Genomic DNA, 21,079 nt, shown 5'->3' on the forward strand with positions numbered 1-21,079 from the left:
TTTTTCGCAAGCGAAAAACAAACAAACATCACAAAATTTATCGAGCACGTAAAAGAGCAAAAGTAAAAGAAAGCGTCGCAGGCATCCAGTAGACTCAAAAAAAGATCGCCTCCTCTCGTCAATGCCACAAAGAGGTCAATAATACGTTTAATTGTACACATACCGGCCGTAACGGCTCTGTCCTATCTAGGGGATACGCTGTTGTTTTTTGGGCGTCGGTAGCGCTCTCGCCCAGCGACACCGACTTGGCTGCTTCCGAGATCTGCCCGCCGCGAACAGAAGGAATAAAAAAAACTAAGCGAAGACTGTACAGAGAGCTTACAACGACAAAAGAATTATAAAACTAAGCGCGAAATCCAGCACATAAATAATAAAAAATACAATAAGCACAAAAAGTGAGAAACATTCCATAGTAATGACAAAATATACAATGCTTGTAGTGATTACAGTGGCATAGAAACTGTCAATGCAAACACTTACGCATTGTGAACTTGTACTCCCGCCGGATATGCGCACAAGGTCGATCTACCTCGGCGACACGCCGGTTTCTTCTAAAGGGGGGCAAATTCGTATTATAGGTGTCCCGCTGGCCAGCAATAACAGCGCGAAGTGTTGGATCAGCCACCATTAGGCGCATCTGGAAACCCATATCGTGTAGGCCGAACAAGTACGACGGAGCATGCCAGTCAGCCTGCCTCACTTTCACGGAGCAGTGCGTGCTCCTGTCTATAAGTTCTACAATGTGCACATAAAACATCTTCAGCGTTCTTTATCCTGCTGTACTTCGCACCATTATCGGCCTTCCACGCCATACCCAGCACGGCGCCCTTAAGCAATCACCCCCGGCACCCACACTCGAACTGCTCCTCGAGGAAACTCAACTTCTTGAAGATCTCCCTTTCTTGACTTGGCAGAGAGCGGCTCTTGGTTCGTGGAACTCTCCCCAGAACTACCACAACCTTCCTCCCCCTCCACATGGGAACACTGCTTAAAGATTCATATTCTAGAACGCATAGGCGCCCCAGATCCCGATCCAGAGTGCGCACCACATTGGCGTCAGGTACGTGGGGGCAGCGGGGCGCGTGCCCCCACCGAACTTCTTCGGAGGGGCGCCGCCCCCACTGGAAAAGTTCGTGTGCGCCAGTGGTGTGCCAGGGGTGCGGGATTTTCACCGTAGGCGCCGTGCTCCCTGCTATGAGCTTTACGTCGCGTGTAAACGAAGGCACATGTCCTTAGAACTTGTCGCTATTGGAAACATTCGCGTCTCAATGCCAGTCCGACGTATGGGCGCTTACAAAGACCGAAGCGCCTCAGTGACTCAGTCATGATGTTTGCGGAGGGCTGCAGCCTCCAAAGCGATGGTAAGCTAAGCGCGGGACACCAAGCGCGTGCGTGGTCCTTTTGTGTGGTAGCGACATGTCGACAATGTCGCCACGCGGAGACTATTTGGTCGATAGGGCTGTTGTTCTCCGGGGAGCAGCCTCTCCCCGCCCCGAATCCTTTCAACTCTCCCATGCAGCTCTAAAGGGGCGCCGTGCCTAATTCAAGCCTGTCCGACTATAGACCGTTCCAACGAGGGCGCCGCCATCTTACGTGCGCAGCGCCCTCTCGTAGCTGGCCGGTTTGCTGGCTTGGGCGTTTGCTCCACGGCGCATAGGCGCCTACGGCGGCTCGGTGAATTTTTCGTTGTAGCACGTTGTACGTTCTTTTCCGTAATATACTTTAAAGGAGCCATGAAGACAAAATACAAGTTGGGTTTATTAGAAAGACTGCTTAGTCCCGATAACAATGATATCAATATCATCGCAACCTTCGACCAAATAACGGAGATATGAAAGAAAACGTGTGAAGCAGTCGCGACCCCTTAGCCAATTTCCCGCAACTTCTCTATGACGTCACGGAACCTTGTTTGTGCGATTGGTGGCCGCCTAACTGACCTGTCGCGACGACACATGACTGGACGTCTGTAGTGGGGCCTCTACTTCCATTTGACCGCATCACATGAATGCTAACGTGCAGTTAACGCACTGAAAATTATATTTTATTGTTGGCCCGTATGACGTCATTCTTGCTCATAACACGTCACTGTGGCGCAAAATTTGAAAGTTTTTAAATACTTCTTGCTTTTTTTCGTTAAAAAAACATCTTTTGTGGCTCTAATGGAGGTGAGTGAGATATTGAATCCTAGTTCTTTCAAATTAAACGAAGTTGTATTTTCTCTTCATGGCTCCTTTAAATGGGAAAGTTGTTGCATAGGACCAGTTTAAGCCATCTGGCTTAAATTGGCGGCTTTTAAGGTTGCGGTGGAGCTGAAATTCGCTTCGAGGTAGCGTGGTCCACGGTGGGTAAACGATGCTGTGTCGAACACGTTTGCAGTACTTCATCCCAATTTTTTCTGTTTGCGTGTGTGTGCCCGGGATCACGTAAAGCGGGTATTTTGATCGCTTCACTGCAAAGAATGATGTTTCTTAAAACGATCTAACCGTGATACGCTCGGCACCCATGGGCAACAAACAGAAGCGCGTGTCGACGTCAGTGTAACAGACTTCTGGTTTCACATCCCTTCAGGGTTTAATACAGGTAGTTTTGGGTGGACTTAGTAAATATTTGGTATATTACATATTTTGTATTAAATATTATTGATATATCAACACTGCCGCCAACTATAAACAAAACTTCCTCTCTTTAGAATTTCAAGCTGCTCTGCAGCACAATTTAGCCGTGCAACTAATGTACAACATAAATAAAATGAACAGCACAGCTCCTGGAGAGCCTGCGCCGTTGGCCAACTTATTATTAGGCGTCTGCCGTTGGCCAACCAGACAAGCGTTCGCTTTTGCGTTGGTTTTATCTAGGTTTGTTGTTACCCACAACGAGACATCCCATTTGGGTAATACACTGAACCCTTGGCTGTAGTGAGTGAGTGAACAATTTTATTTTGCCCGAGGCGGGGATGGGGGAAAAAGGGAGGTGGAATCCTCTTCAGTAGCCCCCTCCCCCCTTCCGCTCAGATTGTCAGGGGAAGGGGACAACCTAGGGAGGTAGTAGTCACTGTGAAAATCGCCAACTCCAGCCCACGTAATACTTGGAGCCGGGTATGCCGCAATGTGACCGGAGCAACGTTGGATGGAACTAATAACATATGCGGCACAGGCAAGTTTCAGTGACCCATTTTAGTTTGGAAAGAAGGTAGAAGAATTTCGTGCCACTACTCCAAGGTAGGACAGTAAGAGCTCAGAAGAACAAAATTGCCAAAACTTTTGTGTGCCTTAAAGTGTGCAACTCACAAGCTGCTAGTCTGGCTCATTTATTAGCAACATGTAATTAAAAGAATGCGTAAATTATTGGTAAACCCACACGCGCGATGCCTACGAAGCGTAGTCAAGGCAAAGGAGCAGTCGCGGCGGGCCTGCCGGGATCGCGCGCCCACTCCAGAGAGGAGGAAAGGCGGCCGCGCGCCGCAACCGCTGAGTACGAGAGTACGTTTCCCCCTCGCCCGATGGAACGGTCTATCGGATACAACTCAAGAAAAATGCGGCTTTTCCTCATCAAAGGACCCCCCTCCAGCCAATGGTGTCACCGTATCAACGTGACGTCATGGTACACCGCCTCTACGCCGCGTTCACGGAAGAAATCACAGAGCATGTTCTTCCGCGCTTACGGACTTCTACCAAAATGGCCACCTCCGCTGTTCGCATGGCTGTTCGCGTCAATCCATCGGCGTCGTCCGGCTCTGAGAATGATTTTTAGTGCCGTTCAGTCGTATTCCTTGTTTTCGTGTTGTGTGCAGTGTTCTTGCCATGCTCGGTAACGACCACCGCTATGGGTTTTTTTCTTCTGCTGTGTGAGCGACCGGCGTTGCCGGGAAACAGCCGCCGCTGCCGGCACTGGATTCTGTGTACGCTGTGTGATACAAAGCGGTCGTCGTCATCCTGTGCGGGCGTTTCGTCTTGAGCGTGAAGTGCTTCTCGTTCTACCGTTTAGTCCCTCCTGTGTCTGTGCTACCCACGTTATCACCCCAGTGACTGCGACAGGGGGCGATAACTCCTTGTTTATATCTCGTTGATTACGCCAGTCGTAAATGTTACTGTTGTGCATAGCGCACGACGTTAACGCCATTGAGAGTTATGCTCGGGGCCACTATATTATCTCAGCGCACGGGGCGAAACGCAAACAGCGCGATGTCGCGCGCTGCATTTCGTTAGAGCATATGTCGAGCCGTATGTCCCAAGTCCATGCAGGGCGCAAGCGTATTCGCCCAAATTGCGATCAAGTCGCAAATACAAGAAGCTGAATTATCGCGTTTTTTGAACGTGAACGTGAACGCGTACGAGCTGTAGCTTAGCTGCGTGGTGTGATTTAATATGCCACCTTTTCTATTTTGATTCTCGGTTACGCTGAGATTCCATTATTAAATATGTTATTTGCAGCTCGCATGTTTTCGTCGCCTGTTTTATGTTGGAGCACTTTAAGTTGTTGTTTTGGACAAAAACGTTTGTGAATCAAATACCAATAGGGATCTGCGTTGAGTTTGCATTCTCTATAATAATAAAGATTATACATGAGTATTAACACTGTAAATTCAATTTCATTGTCTTGCTTAGGCTTCGTAAATGAGCTGTGCTTCGTGATAGTGAAATTTCATGAGCTAGATTTCACCGGTATGACCAACTGCAACAGTGCATGTGAAGACATGAAACGCAGCACTGAAATCAAATAAACCACCTTTCAGCTTTTCCTAGACATGCGCATGCATATCCTTCACCAATCAAATTCTTGAATCAGAGATGTGCATTATTGAAGCTATATACGCCTCGAGCGCGGCCTGTAGGGGCACCACTGAAATCCCCCTAGTGGCCCGTTTCGAAAGCAGGCGCGGGAGTCCGCGCCCCGCTCCCCAGTGCCGCCGCTGCTTTTGCGGCACGTTCACGACTGAGATTTACCGTTTGTGGGCGTTTGAAATTCATGTTTGTGTGGAGCAGTCACTCTGTTCGCACATGGGGTGTGTTTACGAGAGTGTAAATGTTTCCGACGCGATCTTAGTGTGGTAATTTCGGTCTGTATAAGCGCCAGGTGTGTGTCACAGGCCAGCGTTGCGGAATCGGCGTATGATGGAGCCGATTGTAGTTACACTGACCTGCATTTACTAGCCGTGGCTCCGTAACCACCGGTTCCTCAGATGTTCATGCTACGGCTATACACTACGATTTAAATCGGTTTTGTGCGCTTACATAATCAGCGGAGCACTCATACCTGACAGCACACCAGTTACGTTTGCCAATATTATACCTCAGATATTGATCACCACCATTTACAACCCAGTCTGTGTTAATTTCGGGAATATTCAACAGAAGTAAGATGGACAACGCATAATTATACTCGGGGATTAGCACACGACAGAGTCGTCTTGTCGTGAGGTGCGCGCCCGCAGACCTTCATCTGCTACATATATCCTCTGCGGGCAGCGCGGAGACGGGCTTACAATATAATCCTCGTCCGCGACTGAATGCTTCTTCGAAATATCGTCATATAGCACAGGGAGCCTGCAGAATAAAGCAGAAACTGAAATCAGAGGGCCTTATCACATACCACACTCTTCCAACGACACGTTTCATCGCTTGTTGAGCAGCCTACCCTGTACACTTCCAAAAATGCGTCCGCCGTACGATCAGCTCTTCGTTGAAGTAGAAGAACAAAAGGAAAGTGAACGCGAGATTTATGTGTGGGATTACTGAAACGTTCATTGCTTGATTCCGCTCCGCATTTGTACACGGCGTCCCCCTCCCCGCCCCCCATCGATTTCTCGCGAAATAGCAGTGCATTTCGCGTATAGTTGGTCTAGTGAAACCTACCTGGCTTAAGTTTAGACGAACGTCTTTAGCATGCCAGAAGCTGCACTGTTTTTTTTTTTCATTTCCGTTAGAGCTATTATGTTTCTAAATTCCGCATTGGCACAGCATTTATTTTTCTGTGGTTTCATTTCCTTGGTTCTTGCTATATGGCGTGTGTGGGCACATATTTCACGACGCACAGGCTTGGAATATACTTTACATTTTTGCATGGTTTATATTCTTATGAAAGGCATAAGTTATTGTCCGGGATTGGGTAATCACATCCCCGAAACATATTTTTCTGCGGCGTATATATGCGAAACGAAGCCGCATTCGTTGTCAACGCTGCAAAATGAAGCCAACCTCTCATTGTGCCAGTATCAGGTATAAATTAGGCGTCAGTAGAATTCATTTGTGACTGATGTTTTGGAGGTGACATGGGTGATATGTTGCTGCCGTCGCCGACGCCCGGAAGAGCGGCGACGAAGCGCGCAGAACCGCGTCCCCGGGTAGCTCTTGCAGGCGATCGCGTTCTCTAAGAAGACGCAGCTGCTTTTTAAGTGATCTAAATGTACTCTTTGTCTGTAGTCGTCACCATAACAAGTTTTTTTACGGCGCGGAAAGGCGAAAAGAAGCGAAATAGAACCAAAACACTGCACGAGCCCCTATCAGTCACGCAGCGCAAATCCCGTCAACGCCGCGGAGAAGCGGCGGCAGGCGGCGCAGCGATCGCGAAGCTCGAGGCGTATAGGCACTGCTCGCCTTGTGCTCATATCACTTAAGTAAGAAGCTGCTGCTGTAATGGTAATTTGCATGCATGTGCTGTAAATTCGAGAAAGAGGGAGGATTCAGGGTGAAAACATGTGAGCATTTCACCCATTTTCCCTGTCGCATCACAAGTGGCTGCTGGAGCAAGAAGCTCACTGCTCCAGCAGTGCTCAACATCGTGGATGCCAAGTCGAACAGTAAGCTGCTGCTTGCTGCAGCGCTGTTCACAACGCAACACGTGCAATGTTTACGCATATATTAGGAGTGTAAATCACAATGACAGCACATCAATTGATGCCAAATTCATAACACGGGCAATGAAGTATGAAGTATGTCTGAAGGGTTACTTAGTGATCTGTACCATAGAAAGTTATCTGCACCGGTTGATGTATGACATGTCGGTTGAGTGGACGCATGGAAACACACATACGGCACATATCGCTTTGCTGAAACTGGTCAATGCATATCGTACTTTTCTTGTTACGCAAGAGCGAGAATCAGATCATATGCTAAGGAAGAAATTTATTATCTTGCCAAAAATGCACTATATGAAATTATTCCCATGCATGGCAGTATCGATTGACACCAACAGTTTCCTCTTCCCAAAACTTTGGGAATTGTTTTTATTGACGTCGTGCTTCTGAATTTTATCCAGTGGCTTAGAAAACAGATAAAACCTATTTATCCCAATTCCTGCGTGATACAGCAGATAGCCAGGTAGAAGCTAAACAGAATCAAAGTAGAAATAAAACACCGAAGCAACTTTTCTGGTCCTTACTGCTATCATAAGTTACATTTGGCTCAGAGCTAAACAGACACACTGCTGAGTTATGCAGAGCAAATGAAATGAGCAATAAGAAACTGAAGCAGACTTATTTGTTCTTAACGCTCTATCAGAAGACAACTTGGCTCAGCCAGCCACACAAGCAGACAGGTACAAGCTTTCATGTAGGCATTTTATTTGCAACTGTTTCGGCATCCCATACGCGCATAAGTGTTCAAACAATGTAAAAAAAGACGAAATAAAAAATTATAGTTCAATTTTAAGATGAAACACGCCATCGCGCAAGCCATTACAAAGAAAGACATCCCCCTCGCGAGGGGCACGATCCGACAGGGGCACGATACATCCCGCACAGCATTTCCGAGGGGGTGCGCCGGCAAGTCGTATCTCTCGATCGCGGGACCCGTGTCGCCATCTTTCGGAGGCGCGGGACAACTTGTGGCGCTTTCGAAACAAACCAGAAATGAGTGAAGGATGTAAGGCGCGTTCGGTGCCTCGAAATCTGTGTCGGTTTCGTGGCTCAGTCGGTAGTGCGCCCGGCACCTTGCGTTCCGCCCGCAGCGTCATGGGTTCGAAACCCGGCGCCGGAAACTTATTTCTTTTATAGTGTAATGGCCTGGCTGCGGACTACGACAAGGCGCGCCTGCGGACTACGACAAGGCACGCCGCGTGACATTGTGAGTTACTAAAATGCTATGCATTTAAAACTTGCAGTGAAAACTCAAACTAATGTCTTGTTCTGTAGGTGAAACTTGCCCTTATCACCATTTACAGTGTCGCACAAGGAGCCCCAACACCGCAGAAGTGAAGTGATTCTGCTTGAAGTGAATTTGTTAACTCGCTTGCACATACCTCATGTTATACATGCGAATAGTCACCCTTCTCGTGCAGTGTAAGCGTGGCTTTACTTCCAGGAAATAGTTTGGAACAGTGCGGGTTTTCTCTAGCTCGAGATGTACAATTTCCTTTTATGAATACATCTGCCACGCAGTATCCTGTAACGACTGAACTTATACGGCTTAATTCCTGCACCACACTTATAACAAATGAGATCAGAAACCAAGCACTGCAACAACCTTTTCTTATTCTCATAGATACATATGAGAGCAAATGAGATCAAATGAGCAAATGAGATCATAACCCGATTGTTGAAATAGCTTCTGCCGCCCTCACTGTTACACTGTAAGATCACTGTTGAGTCTATGACACAGCAGACAACACTGAGTAATGGCAAATGAGATTACAAACCAAACATTGCAATGGTCTCCTCTGATTCTCATAGCTACATGTCCAAGCAATCAACCCTGAGCAAGTTACGCACCACACACTGGCTTTCCAGTTAACTCCAGAAATAAGCCTTAATAAAGCACACAAACGGCATATCTGGTCATCTCTGCTGTTTGAAATAGTTCCTTGCTTCTGCAGCTATAGAAACACAGGTATTTAAGCTAAACGCCCCACTCCACACTAACTGAACGAGGCAAAGGCGGCAGTGGCGAATAAGTCGCAGCCTTACACACATTGAAAGGACTTGATAGCAGATAGGTCACTGTCGGAGTCCATGTCCTCACCCAGATGTATTATAATAGGTTAAACATGCGCACTTGCTCCACCGTCTCCTCTGAACTTTGTTTCAATGCTGATCCCATGCTGAACAGTGTTTGCCCAGTGCTGAGCTGTTACCTTGGCAACTTCTTCCCTCAGGAGCACCTCTACATCTGCCAGCTTAAATGTGTCATTTCTTGCTGCGACGCCTCACCTCATCTGTGCCCATATGCGCTCAATAGGACTGAGCTCACAATGGCAGGGCTCCCGAATACATCCTGTCCATTCAGCTGCACTGTCAATACGATACCTGATTTACCGTGTCTTAACAGAGGCCACAAGGCTGAGGAGCTCCGTTTTAAGCGTTTTTCATCCCAAGCAAGTCCTTTGGGCGTCACCCAGTCCTGAACAACATTATTGCGCGAAGTCGTCGTAGGCACTGCTTCTTCCAACCACGAGTGGTACGAGGTATTGTCCATGACAATTACACTACCGAGTGGCAGTTGTGGCAAGACGGCCCCAAACCACCTTTCAAAGCGGGTGTCGTCCGTCTCCTCGTGGTTGTCGCCTGCCTTCGTACCTCCAAAGATGTCCATGCACCCACCGACGAAGCCGCCCTCGCTGGGCGTTACAATCAGGCGCTATCATTTCCCTGACGGCTGCTTCAAACCTGTCGTCAGACCACGCATGAAGGGGTCGTGGTGGGAAGCAACCGTCGTGTCCGTCAAACAGTCGATATCGTGTGTCCCGCATTCACTCAGGTTTCATCAAAGTAGAATATTTTTCGATTTTCAATCCTGTACCTGGCGATGTCGTAGTGGTACTTCTGCTGCCTCGAGACAATGTCGTGCCGGTCGATCAGCAGCGAGTTCCGGCTCCTCTTCTCATACCTGAACCCGATGTCACTCAGCAGCCGGCGCACAGTCCATGGCTTCAGAGGAGTAACATCGCCGCTAGCGTTGACATCCGCAGCAATTGCCGTCACTGTCGGGATCCCATTACGGCAAAAAAGGCGATGCACGGACGACCGCAATGCGCACTTCGTGAAGTCGTCGTACACTTCTGTGCGTCTTCTCTTTCCACCGCTTCGCGGGCACTTTCGGGAGGGCGTCGCAAGATTGCAATCGTTATTTTTCATCTCCTTCACGTCCATCACCAAAGTAACTCTGATTCCAAGAAGATCGCTCATTGCCGCGACCGTTTCTTCAACGCTGCGTTCTTGGTGTAGATGCCGCAAGCGAACGTACGCGTTCCGGATCATCTCCCGCCCGCAGCTGAAGATGACACGACGCTTTCGTTTTTCTTGTACCATCGGCGTAGCCGGCGTAGCGTGGATGGGAACGCACCACAACCCTCAGTCGAGAACGATAACGCAGACTCGGACGCCACTTCTTCGGGCTCCAAACCGAAAAAGGAACCAGGCAATGCATAAAACCAGAAGCAAGCGGTTGAGGGAAAACGCGGAAGAGCAGAAATTTACCATCAGCAATAAAATTGAAACTTACTACTCCGGCTGATGAATTTTTCACGCGTTGCATTATATCGTCAAATAAAGAATTTTTAGCTAGGGTTCTTATCTCGGCCCAAAATGAAGGCGTCCTGAAGAACTACTTTTCGGCGCGGACTCGCTCAGAAAAGCTTGACTCCGAGCGCTGCCTGCAGGTGCAAGGCGGTCGGCCGCGACGTCACGTTGGTAGAGCGACACCATTGGCTGGAAGCGGGGTAGTGGAAGTGGGGGATTGGGCTACGCCCCTTTTTCCTTGACTTGTATCCGAGTGTAGCTTCGACTGGTGGAGAGGTCTGTAGCCGCGGGCAAGGCAAATGGCCCTGGACTGAAAACTTCACCTCCAAAAAACTCCATGCAAAGTTTGCCAACAATAAAGTTGTTTATCCTCCTCGTCCCAAGAGGAAAACCACGCCCGACTTCGACGTAGGAAAGAAGATTACTCGTCACGGTGTGGCGGGGAACCAAGGAATAGTTTGCAGTAATTTGCGGCGGAAAAAGCGGGACCGTCGCCCATTGATGGGTGGAGAAAAGGGAAACAATGCTCTTTGCCTGTCTGAGCAGAACTGCGCGCAGGGGCAGAAGACGTCCAAGACTCCTACGAAGTGACCGAACAAAACAATGGGGCTCGGCATCCTGCAAAATGTGTGGTCAGATGAATGAGGGCCCTGCGCGGGGAGAGGATCGTTGCGACTAAGGCGCATTTACGCGCGCCGGCACTTAATATCCCCTCTCTTTCACGTTACTGTCGAGACATAAGAGTGTCTTTCAGTGGGCTAATTGTATGGTCACAGTGTGCGTGTCCCCTTGTCCACGGCACGTCCCCTTCTGAAAACGGGGCTGCTGACGGAGCCATTTCGGTCTGCACCCCCTCGATTGGACAGATTTCTTTCCTCGCACTTCTCCCTAACCTAAGAAACTATGGAACGGCGTGATACCAAAAAGGCCCCACTGTGACTCTCAGAGCCGGTTACACAGCTGAAGGCATGGCGGTCCCTAACTCTACTACAGGCGAACGGCGGTCGCGACAGGAGTGAAGCCCCGATAGCCATCTTCGGCCTCTGCCACAACTAAAGTCCCTCCTTTTCGCCCACGGCCACTTTCTCCCTGCGCGGCCGATGACGAGACCAGTGTATATGGAGGGGCCTTAAAAAAAGCGCAACCTCCCAAAACGACCGCACAGTGCACTTTTTGCTCTAAGCCTGGCCCACTCGTCCACATTTTATTGGAGTGTATACGCATAACCCTGACCTCCCACCCTTTCCTTCCCCCTCCCCCTCCATGAGCTGTGGGAGAACCTGATCACCAGCGACCACCTGGACGACCAGCAACTACTGGCATCTAGGGCGTCGGTCGCCCGGTCGTCACTTGGATTCCCGGACTAGGGAACCACTCCTCCTTTATAAGGCTCATTAAAGGGACACTGAAGTGATATGTAAACATTGCGGGATTACTAGCGCAAATTGTAGTCCGGAGTCCCCAGGCCATGTTTCGACCACTCTAGGCGCGTTTACGCGATTTTATTTAGTAGAAAAACTAATTAGAAAATGGTGTCCTCCTCTCTTTACGCTCGCCCATTTTCTGTGGCGTTTTCGTGTGACGTCAGGAGGGGATGATCTGGCAATTGGCTGCGCCACAGCTGCGCTACTGCACGGCTCCCCGGCCGACAGAGTCAGTCGGCCCAGCGTTTCGTCCGCCGGCCGCCGGCGGGTCGTCGCAATCAAGGAGGTTAAAAAAATTGCTTGGTCGCAATTCGTTCGCTTAGTTGAAACGAAGCCAGGACACGTTTGTGAATGGAAGAATGTGCCTTTCTTTACTTGGTTTGTTTGTACACTGTATCTAGCTCCAAGTCAAGGTCGCTTCACACAAGCGCTGCACAAGCGCACATGCGACGCTTCGCTGACTGGTACGCCAGTAGGAAAATATAAGGCCTCTTGAAGGCGGGAGAAGAGTCAGCGAAGTCAATATAGGTACTAAGGAAATAAAATCAACTGATATTTTTACCGTACAGCGTAAAACTAGGGCGCGGGAAGCACTTTTTTGCGCTGGGCGAACAAGCACAGCGGTCAGCAGCACGACTACGCATCTGCGAACGCTTTTCCGTCTACGAAATGCAATTGCTAGACGTGAGCTACGGTGGAAACTCGGGCGACGCTTACTGCACGATCGCAGTACAACAAATAGTCACCTAAGCTGCTTGAAATGCCAAAACTAAATAAAAGTGTAAACCGGTTATACAATATATACCCTATATTAGCACGGCCTTCGCGTCCCGCTCCGTGGCTCTGTGGTCTGGGGCGTTAGGTATGTCACCGCAAATGTTTTGCAAGTCACGAGTTCGAATCCCCGCGGGTACGTGCTTTTTTTTTGTAAGTTAACTTTTTTGTTTTCCGCCGATGTTTTCTATATTGAGTTCACCTTTTTTTGGGCCGCAACGTTCATGGCTACACGAACTAGTTCACAAAACGCGCGCAGGCTGGCACTGGCGCGCTAGCGAGTTCTCGTTGGCGTGCTGTTGCCATAAGCACCGACTGCTTGCAGGCAGTGCGCACAGGCCAGAATGAACAGACCCTTGGCCTGGTGCGAACACGCTTTTTACGATACAGGCATGAGGGAGGCAAGCTCCAAATATGGGGGAAAAGCGCATGACATTTGGGCGGCTGCGGGTACGCGGAGGGCGTTCATGCACTGCGTAGGTCTCGGCTAGTGAATGCTACGACTACAAGCCGTCCTGGGAGGCTTATCTTGTGCATTTTCCAGCCGACAACATGGCAGAAGAGCGGTACGATGATTACTGAGATATTGAGAATGCCCATCCAACAACGCCATTGGTTATGTTTTACAGAACCGAAACCGAAACCGGAACTTGTGTGATTGCTAATCTTGGGCATCGTCCAATCACGGCGCCCCTCCTCCCAACGTCACAGCCTTAGTTGGTGCGGCCGCCGCAAACCGCGCATGGTAGTTTTTTCTTCTTTCGCGCTTTGTAAAATAATTACCGATTTGTCAACCGGATAAACGATGAAAAGTGTGCTAATTTGAGCCAGTCTACGCAGTGCAAGCAAAAACGGGAGCTTGACAAATTCACTTCAGTGTCCCTTTAAAGTTTCATACTACTACTACTACTACTACTACTACTACTACTATTACTACTACTACTACTACTCAGGGCCTCTCCTTTCTTTTTCTTTCCTCATGTTCCGCAGCATCACCTACCTATAAATGCTATTTCAACAGAACGTAACGTAACCTATAAAACTTCCACCCAATCCTCGCGAACCCTATCTGAATCTGCTTTAAACGTAACCTAACCTAATCTGGGTTAACTTCATCCAGCCTTTTTTCTTATCTATTTCGCTCAAAACGTCCTAAAGCGACGTAAGCACATGCAAGAGGACTTTTCCCGGTCAAGCCAGCGGCTCTCGCAGCTTCATTTTTGTCGACGACATAGGGATAAATTTGGCTGAGAAAGTGGGTCAAGGAGAATCGAAGTCCTTATGTTGGTGGCAGGTACGGGGCTGAAGGTCCGCCCCCCCCCCCATCTGGACGTCTTCTTCTTGACGACAACGATGTAGTGATTCCGCGAGAGGTCCAACAAGTGTACCAGCAATGGTTTAGTTCTGGCCAATACCCCCGTGAGGGTACAAGCCACAAACACCGAGAGAGAGAAAGTAAACTTTATTCCATTTGCCAGCTGTATAGCTTAGTCGTCGGCCGTGAGCCCTCGGGCTCTGGCAGCGTCCTCAGCCAGCTGGACGGCCCAGAGTTGATCTTCCGGGCTGGAGCTGAGCAGCACGGTCTCCCACTGCTCACTGTTAGTGATTGTGCGGCCATTTGTGATCGCCTGCGGACACTGCCATAGCATGTGAGCCAGGTCCGCTCGTTCCTGACATCTATGACACTGGGGGGAATAGCGCCCTGGGTAGCAATAGCTATACACTAGGGGATTTGGGTACGAGTGGGTCTGTAGCAGTCGCCAGACTACCGAATGCCGTTTACTGAGGGGTGGGTGCGCGGGTGGGAAGCGGGCCCGGCCTAAACGGTAATGACCGATGATATCACTGTACGATAACAGCCTGTCCCTGCCTGACATTGGGACGAGTTCCACATCGGAAGGGCCGTCCGCTCGGTCGGTAAAGCCTCGCGCGGCTTCGTGCACAGACTCGTTCCCTCCAAGGCCGGAGTGGGCGGGGGTCCGAGGAAATTTTTATCATCATAACACCATGGCTCCTCTAAGTCTCGAGCATCGGGACTTCAATGCCCGTCAACCCCATTGGGGGTGAGGGGCATTGAAGTCACCAAAAATGAGTATTCGAATATTTGGGTGACGGGTGACGAGAGCCAGGATCCAGGCAAACTTGGAGGAACGTGAGGAACTGTCGATAGGTTTGCAGTAGGCTGAGACGAGAATAATTTTGCGGTCAGAAGGGAGGCGTGTTAAAACTGCAACGACTTCGTGATTACAGGATGAAAATTCAGGGAGGATGACGGGAGAGGTAGCGAAGCGGGACAGTACAAGAACGGCGGCATATCCTGGAGTGAGAGTTGATTTTACTTTGGTCCTACCGCGCGTTTCTTGCGTGATAGATGGGTTCGTATGTGCAACGTAACCGGGGATACTCGGAAATCCGTATGTTTCTTGCAGGAGAATAAGGGGAGGTTGGGACAGTTTAACCTTCATCAGTAAAATAGTGCGCTGGTGCTGAAAGCTGCGGCAGTTGCACTGTAGTGCCGTTACTGGGGCAGTCATGAAACAATCTGCGGACGTGGGGGTGGGATCTTTCTCGGGGGCTCTTTGGTTGGGTAAATGGGTGGAGGGCGAGTAATGACTTGTTGCAGAAGTGTTCGCAGTTGATTCACCTGCGTGTCGATATAGGAATGCGTGTTTTTGCAATCTTCCTGTCCAGCGAGTCGTTCTTGATGTATGTCAGTACACATAGTTTGCAGTACTTGAGTAAGTTGGGGGTCCAATTTGGATTTGGACGTAGGAATGCGTTTAGTACTAGGGCTTCGAGTGCGCCTTGTGGATCAAGGGGTCGTCGATGTGGATGGCTGGGAGGAGGGCGGTTAGGAGGGAGGCGGTTGAGAGGAGGGTGGGAGTCTGGGTTGTTGGGCTCGTTTAAGTTCCATGATTTCGGCCTTGAGTTGCTGATTTTCCGCACGAAGGGCATTCAGTTGAGCAAGAATATGTGCCATATTGTTGTCAGAGTTTTTCGATTGCGAATTACTTTTGGGCTCGTTTGTAATGGTTTGCGTAGTAGGAACACGAGGAAATTAAATATCTTTTTGCTGCACAAGATCCGCCCAAGAGATGGCATTGGTGCGGTCCTTGGCAGGGGGCTTGTTGGGTGGCGTGGGAACTCTTCCAGGGCAGGAAGGGTTCAGTGCAATGTGGCCCAACTCATCGCGAACGACGCAATTGTGGGTCCACAGTCTGCTGTGTCGGGATGCATTTTCCCACAGTTGCGACAAACGGTTGGAGAAGGACAATGTCGAGACATATGCCCGATGTTATGGCATGCAGTTGTAACATACCATTCGACGCGGTTGGTATGGCGACACTTTGGTGATGGCCATTTAGTATTTTACCACTTTTGGGAGATTGGGAGAGTGTATACGAAGGTGGTGGCATGCTATGATTTTGTGTTTTTAACAGCGGAGCTGCTCAGGAAATCGTAATTTTTCGTGTCCGCAGTTAAAAATACCAAGAAATTGCCCAGCGCGCACACGTGAGCGCGGACCTCGCGGCGACCGCCCGGTAGGTAACAAAACAAAGAAAATGCCTAGCACTCGTGTGTACGTGCCGCGCGGTGACCGCCCAGCGTTCCCTGCGCGCGTTTGTCAAGCCAAGCATACCCTCTTAGGGAGATTGGCCAAGATTGCAGTGACCGCCCGGCAGTTTAAAAACCAAAAAAATGCCGAGCGCTTTGGTGTGCGTGCCTCAAGGCGACGGCCCAGCTTACCTGGCGCATGTTTTTCGAGCCATCATACTCTCTTAGGGAGATCCGCCAAGAATGGCGAAAAAAACTCCAGCGTTTGCTGTAGTCGTGGCAACAGTTGCTTAGAACGAGAAAGGCTCCAGCGTTCGCCGTGATCGTGCCAACACTGTCTTGGAACGAGAAAGCACGTCATAGCTTACACCCCCCCCCCCCAAAGGTGACGTCCAATAATTATCACTTCCGAAAAAAATTAAAGAAGCTCACGAAGCTCAGGCAGCGAAGGAGAAGGAAATCGGATGCAATTGTATAATTAAACCTTCGTGATCATCGTGCAGGTTGAGTACAGCTTCGCTACCTTCAAGTCTTACGCGCTAGTGTGAGGTTCTTAATTTTTTACCACATCCCAGGTGTGTATAGAGAAAAGGGAAAAATACGTCACGGGTATGAGCATTTATTTAATAGATGGCTTTTGGTTAATAGAGCATTTGGTTAATAGATAATTCAACTAGCGGAATAAAAAAGAAACAGTTTGTATAGTTAATCTAGCTTGGGGCGAAGATTATCTTGGGGCGGTGACTCAGGAACTTGGCTGAAATGGCGACCATCGTGGCGGCGGTAGGCGCGGTTATTATTTGTCGGCTGCTCAGGTTTGTATGCAATAAGGTTTCAGAACCTGGCCGGGAATCACCAGCATGCTTTCTTGTTTGAAAACGACTGACGTAGTTACCACACTGTCCGCATGTCATTGACCTCTCCAGAGGCCAATCAGTGTCAACATGGTTACACGAAAAGCGCAGAAGACGGGAGGAAAATTAAACGGAATTTGGTAGCTGTGGAAGAAGGAATACCTTGACGAACTTCTCTCTCAATGCAAGTCCCAAGAAAATGCGTCGTACGAACATAAAAAAGAGTCGGTCGCGCTCGTCAACGGTGATACGAATCGCCTGCGTTATGGGGTCTGTCCCGCGAGATTACGTTCCCTTGTGGCCCAAGCCCACCCCTTCCTGTAGGCACCCAGCGCCACCTGTCTTTTCGCTTCGAACACTTCTTGAGTTGTTTTGAGCAGCGGCTAAAAGAGCCTTTACAGTATAGGCCTCGGTAGCCAAATAGGTAGAACTAGACAGATTTTCTAATCCCCTACTCACAAGCTGAGCGTCATTTTTTGTTATTTGTCTGTCTTGTTTTATTTCTTCTCTTTCTTCCTCTTTCTTCTGCCCTGTAATCTATGGGGCCTTTTCTTTCCCCCTCCCCGTTTCTCCGCTGAGTAGTATGTCGGTGTAGAAATTCCGGCGAACATTTCGGCTTTCTCTTCTAATAAAGAGCATTCTCTCTCCAGGGGGTTGGAGCGGTCCGCCTGGTCCCGAGCTGCATCAGCAGAAACGTTTTTAAGAACCGTTATTTTTTACGGTTAAATGTTCACTTGACTCGAATGTGTGCATTCTTTTCGTCAGTAAGGGTGGTTTAATTGGTATCAGTTAGGTCGGTTTAGGTGTGGGGCGCTGCAAAGAAATACGGTTAATTAAAGTTTTGCGTCACACCGGAAGTGACGGCCTAGTACCTATATCGGAACGAAATATCGCGTCTAGCTCACCGGGCCGCTGCGTCCACTTTTCTGATGGAGGCAAGCAGCGAAAACGCCCGTGTGTTCGCAATTTAGGCGCACGTTACAGATCTCCTAAGACACCTAGGACGAATATGGAACGATAAACAATGACTGTATACACTAATTTCTTGAAAATTCTCTCCTAACTTTGATAAAGCAGCAGACGCATGTCGCGGTTCTAACTCGACCCCATAACAACGCGGTTCATAAAACAAAATGCCCCCATAAACAAGACTCCTTCTTGAACAGACAGACACACAATAACCAAGATAGCTCCGTAAATAAGCAAGAAAGAAATTTATCCTTGGAATTTTCACTTTCGGACTTTTGGACTAAGTTTTGTCGCTGCATGCTTGCCGCCTCGCTCATTTATCCCTCGCCTTCGTCCTTCGCACGTTCATCGTGTCCACAGTAGACGCGAAACAAGTCCAAGAAGGCATCCACAAAGTTGCCGCCAGGTTTGTCGCCTACAAAGAAGGTGTTATCTACCGCATCCCACTGTCCTGTGGCGACTGCAATGTAGGACAGATGGGACGGTGTATCAATGACATACCGAGGGTACACCGAGCAGCGGTGTCGTTGTTTGCGGCGGGGAGTCACCTGCCCGACCATTGTTAGCGGTGTGGGTGTGACCGAGTATGTGACGCTTGTTACGATGTGGACGCGGCCGAACCAGTCGGGAGAATAACGAGGGCTACAATATGTACACGGAAATAGGCGAATGTGTGAGCGTGCCTTCGATTACTCACAGAAAAGAAGTTATGCTTCTTACAACGGAGCTTGCATGAATACATAGCTTGGAGAGTGTCGGATTGTGCGCATCTGGAGCGGGAAGTAATTTTTGTGCTATCATTTGATATTTCACTCTGGCAAAAAAAAAAGTTTCTGTTGAACTCAGCGTGCATCCGGTGTGCTCCTTTGTTCGTATTCGTCCTTTTTTCGCTTGTGATATGTATGCAAGTAATAACAAACTAGCCCGACTTCTTGCCTTACGCGAATTTATAGCTCCACTGTGAAGTGCCGTTCAGAAATATTTGTAACCAAGCTTCAGGGCCGCATGATTCGTCGAAGTCACCCGGGACGTCATGCCGGCACACAACCGCGCTATTTTTTGTGATCCATAAGCCAGCGATGCTTTCACCTAATAGGTTGTGTCAAGACACTACCCCTAGAACACGTGACCAACCCTTTTCTGGAACAACCCGGTTGTAGGGGCCCACTGAAGGCGTGAACGTAGACAGCCAAAAAGTCGTTCGACGTTTTCGCAGCTACAATTTTTAGAAACTCTGATTCAGAAAAAAAAAAAAAAAAACGTCATGTTTCGGACGGCAACACAGTCGCCTTACGGATAAGGAGGCTTAATTGGTTGCTCAAAATGTCCATTCACACAAAAACGTTACAACATACTTTGGGCCCACGATGTTGATATAGGGTACTTCTTTATTATTGAATTGTTTATTGGCACCTACAAAATATATACCTTGATACAACCGGCCAGTTCTTTTTTTTTTTTTTCAGGCCTATGTACTATAGTGCAGAGTAAGAGAGGGCTCCATCGTTATAGTAAGAATCGATTCTGAGTGGGGAAACGTGGATAATATCGACAGCGACAATTTCTTGGAATGCATTTTCAGTTTATTTCAATTCATTTGATTTCTTTTCATTACACAGAGAAGGGTTGAAACGAAAAAAAAAAACGACTTGGTGTCATTTAGGAAGACCCGAGCCTCGCTGTTACACGGCACACATAAGACCACGAACATAAACTTTCGTACATCGCATAAATAATTCAAGACCTGCAAAAAACCTACAGGAAAAAAATCGTACAAGAATATAACAATTATTCCGATTGCGCTGGTAGAAAATTATAGAGATTTTGAGCTGCGATGCGGGACGAAACAGTAAATAAACCAAGGACACATGTTTTAGGTCTGGGAAAAATACATTAATCGAAAGCAGCATGAAGAAAGTGATTCCACACGAAGCGCTTATGTAAGAAAGCGCTTATGTTCACACGACCTACAACATAGCTCACCTAATTGCATGTATGCTACTGCGTTATATGCTCTATGCTTCTTCTCGACTAGTTAGGTACTTGCGGGACAGTGTAGCGAGGAATTTGACGAAATAATTTTTTTCTGCAGAAAAGAGTACACCAGTAATATACTCGATTCCAAATAATGTAAAAAGAAAGTTCTTTTCAGATAAAATGGACAATGAACTTTCATCCTTATTATAGACAGATCGTATGTAACGAAGGGCCAAGAAACACAGAAAACTTGTAGAGACTGGCAATGTTTTAAACGAGTAAACAGTTCATCTGTGGGCGCAGAGTAATCAACGTTTGTTATGTACCTAATTCTTTTTTTTGTCTGAAGCGTATAAGGTTTATTTATGTTAGTTATTTGTGGTAGTTCCCTACACCAAAACAAAGTCAGTCAGATGCGGCAAAAACAGCGCGTTATAAATTAGTGGTTTGATAGACAGTGAAACGAAAGAACTCATTTTGGCGGAAACACAAACGCATTTACACAAATTGCTTACAAAGGAATAAGCCTGAATACTCCATAAAATATTCTTCAGGAAATGAACACTAAGGGTTTTTCGCCATCCACAAACGCAATAGGAGTGTTACCCGAATATGACCGACCGTCAAATGAAATTTCAAGTTGTCGCGTATGAAACAGAATCGCGTTTGTGTTGTTAGTATCAAGAAGACAGGAGATTGCTTTACTCCATTGTTTAAGGTCCCGTAGTGTTCTTTTAAAAGGTGGATTTTAACACCGCAGATTGATACCAGTAAAATGTATAGTCGTTTCATCAGCGTACACAATATCATGCGTATATCTTTTATCTACAACATAAATAACAATGGCCCTAATATGATGCCTTGTGGGACCCCAATGGTGATTGACTGAAATGCACATATGAAATTACTTTTTACTCACGACAGCAAAAATATTTTATCAGAAGAAGTGGTTTGCCATGAATGCCTTATTCTCAAAGTTTCTCAAAAAAACGTGTTGTGGCAGAGCTGGTCAAAGGCTTTAGAGAAATCCACAAAAACATGAATACACGTAGAGTAACAAATAGAGCAGGCTTCGG

The sequence above is a fragment of the Haemaphysalis longicornis genome, unplaced genomic scaffold, assembly GCF_048455015.1.
Source record: "Haemaphysalis longicornis isolate Haplotype H1 unplaced genomic scaffold, Haemaphysalis longicornis Haplotype H1 scaffold_2, whole genome shotgun sequence".
Lineage (NCBI taxonomy): Eukaryota > Metazoa > Arthropoda > Arachnida > Ixodida > Ixodidae > Haemaphysalis > Haemaphysalis longicornis.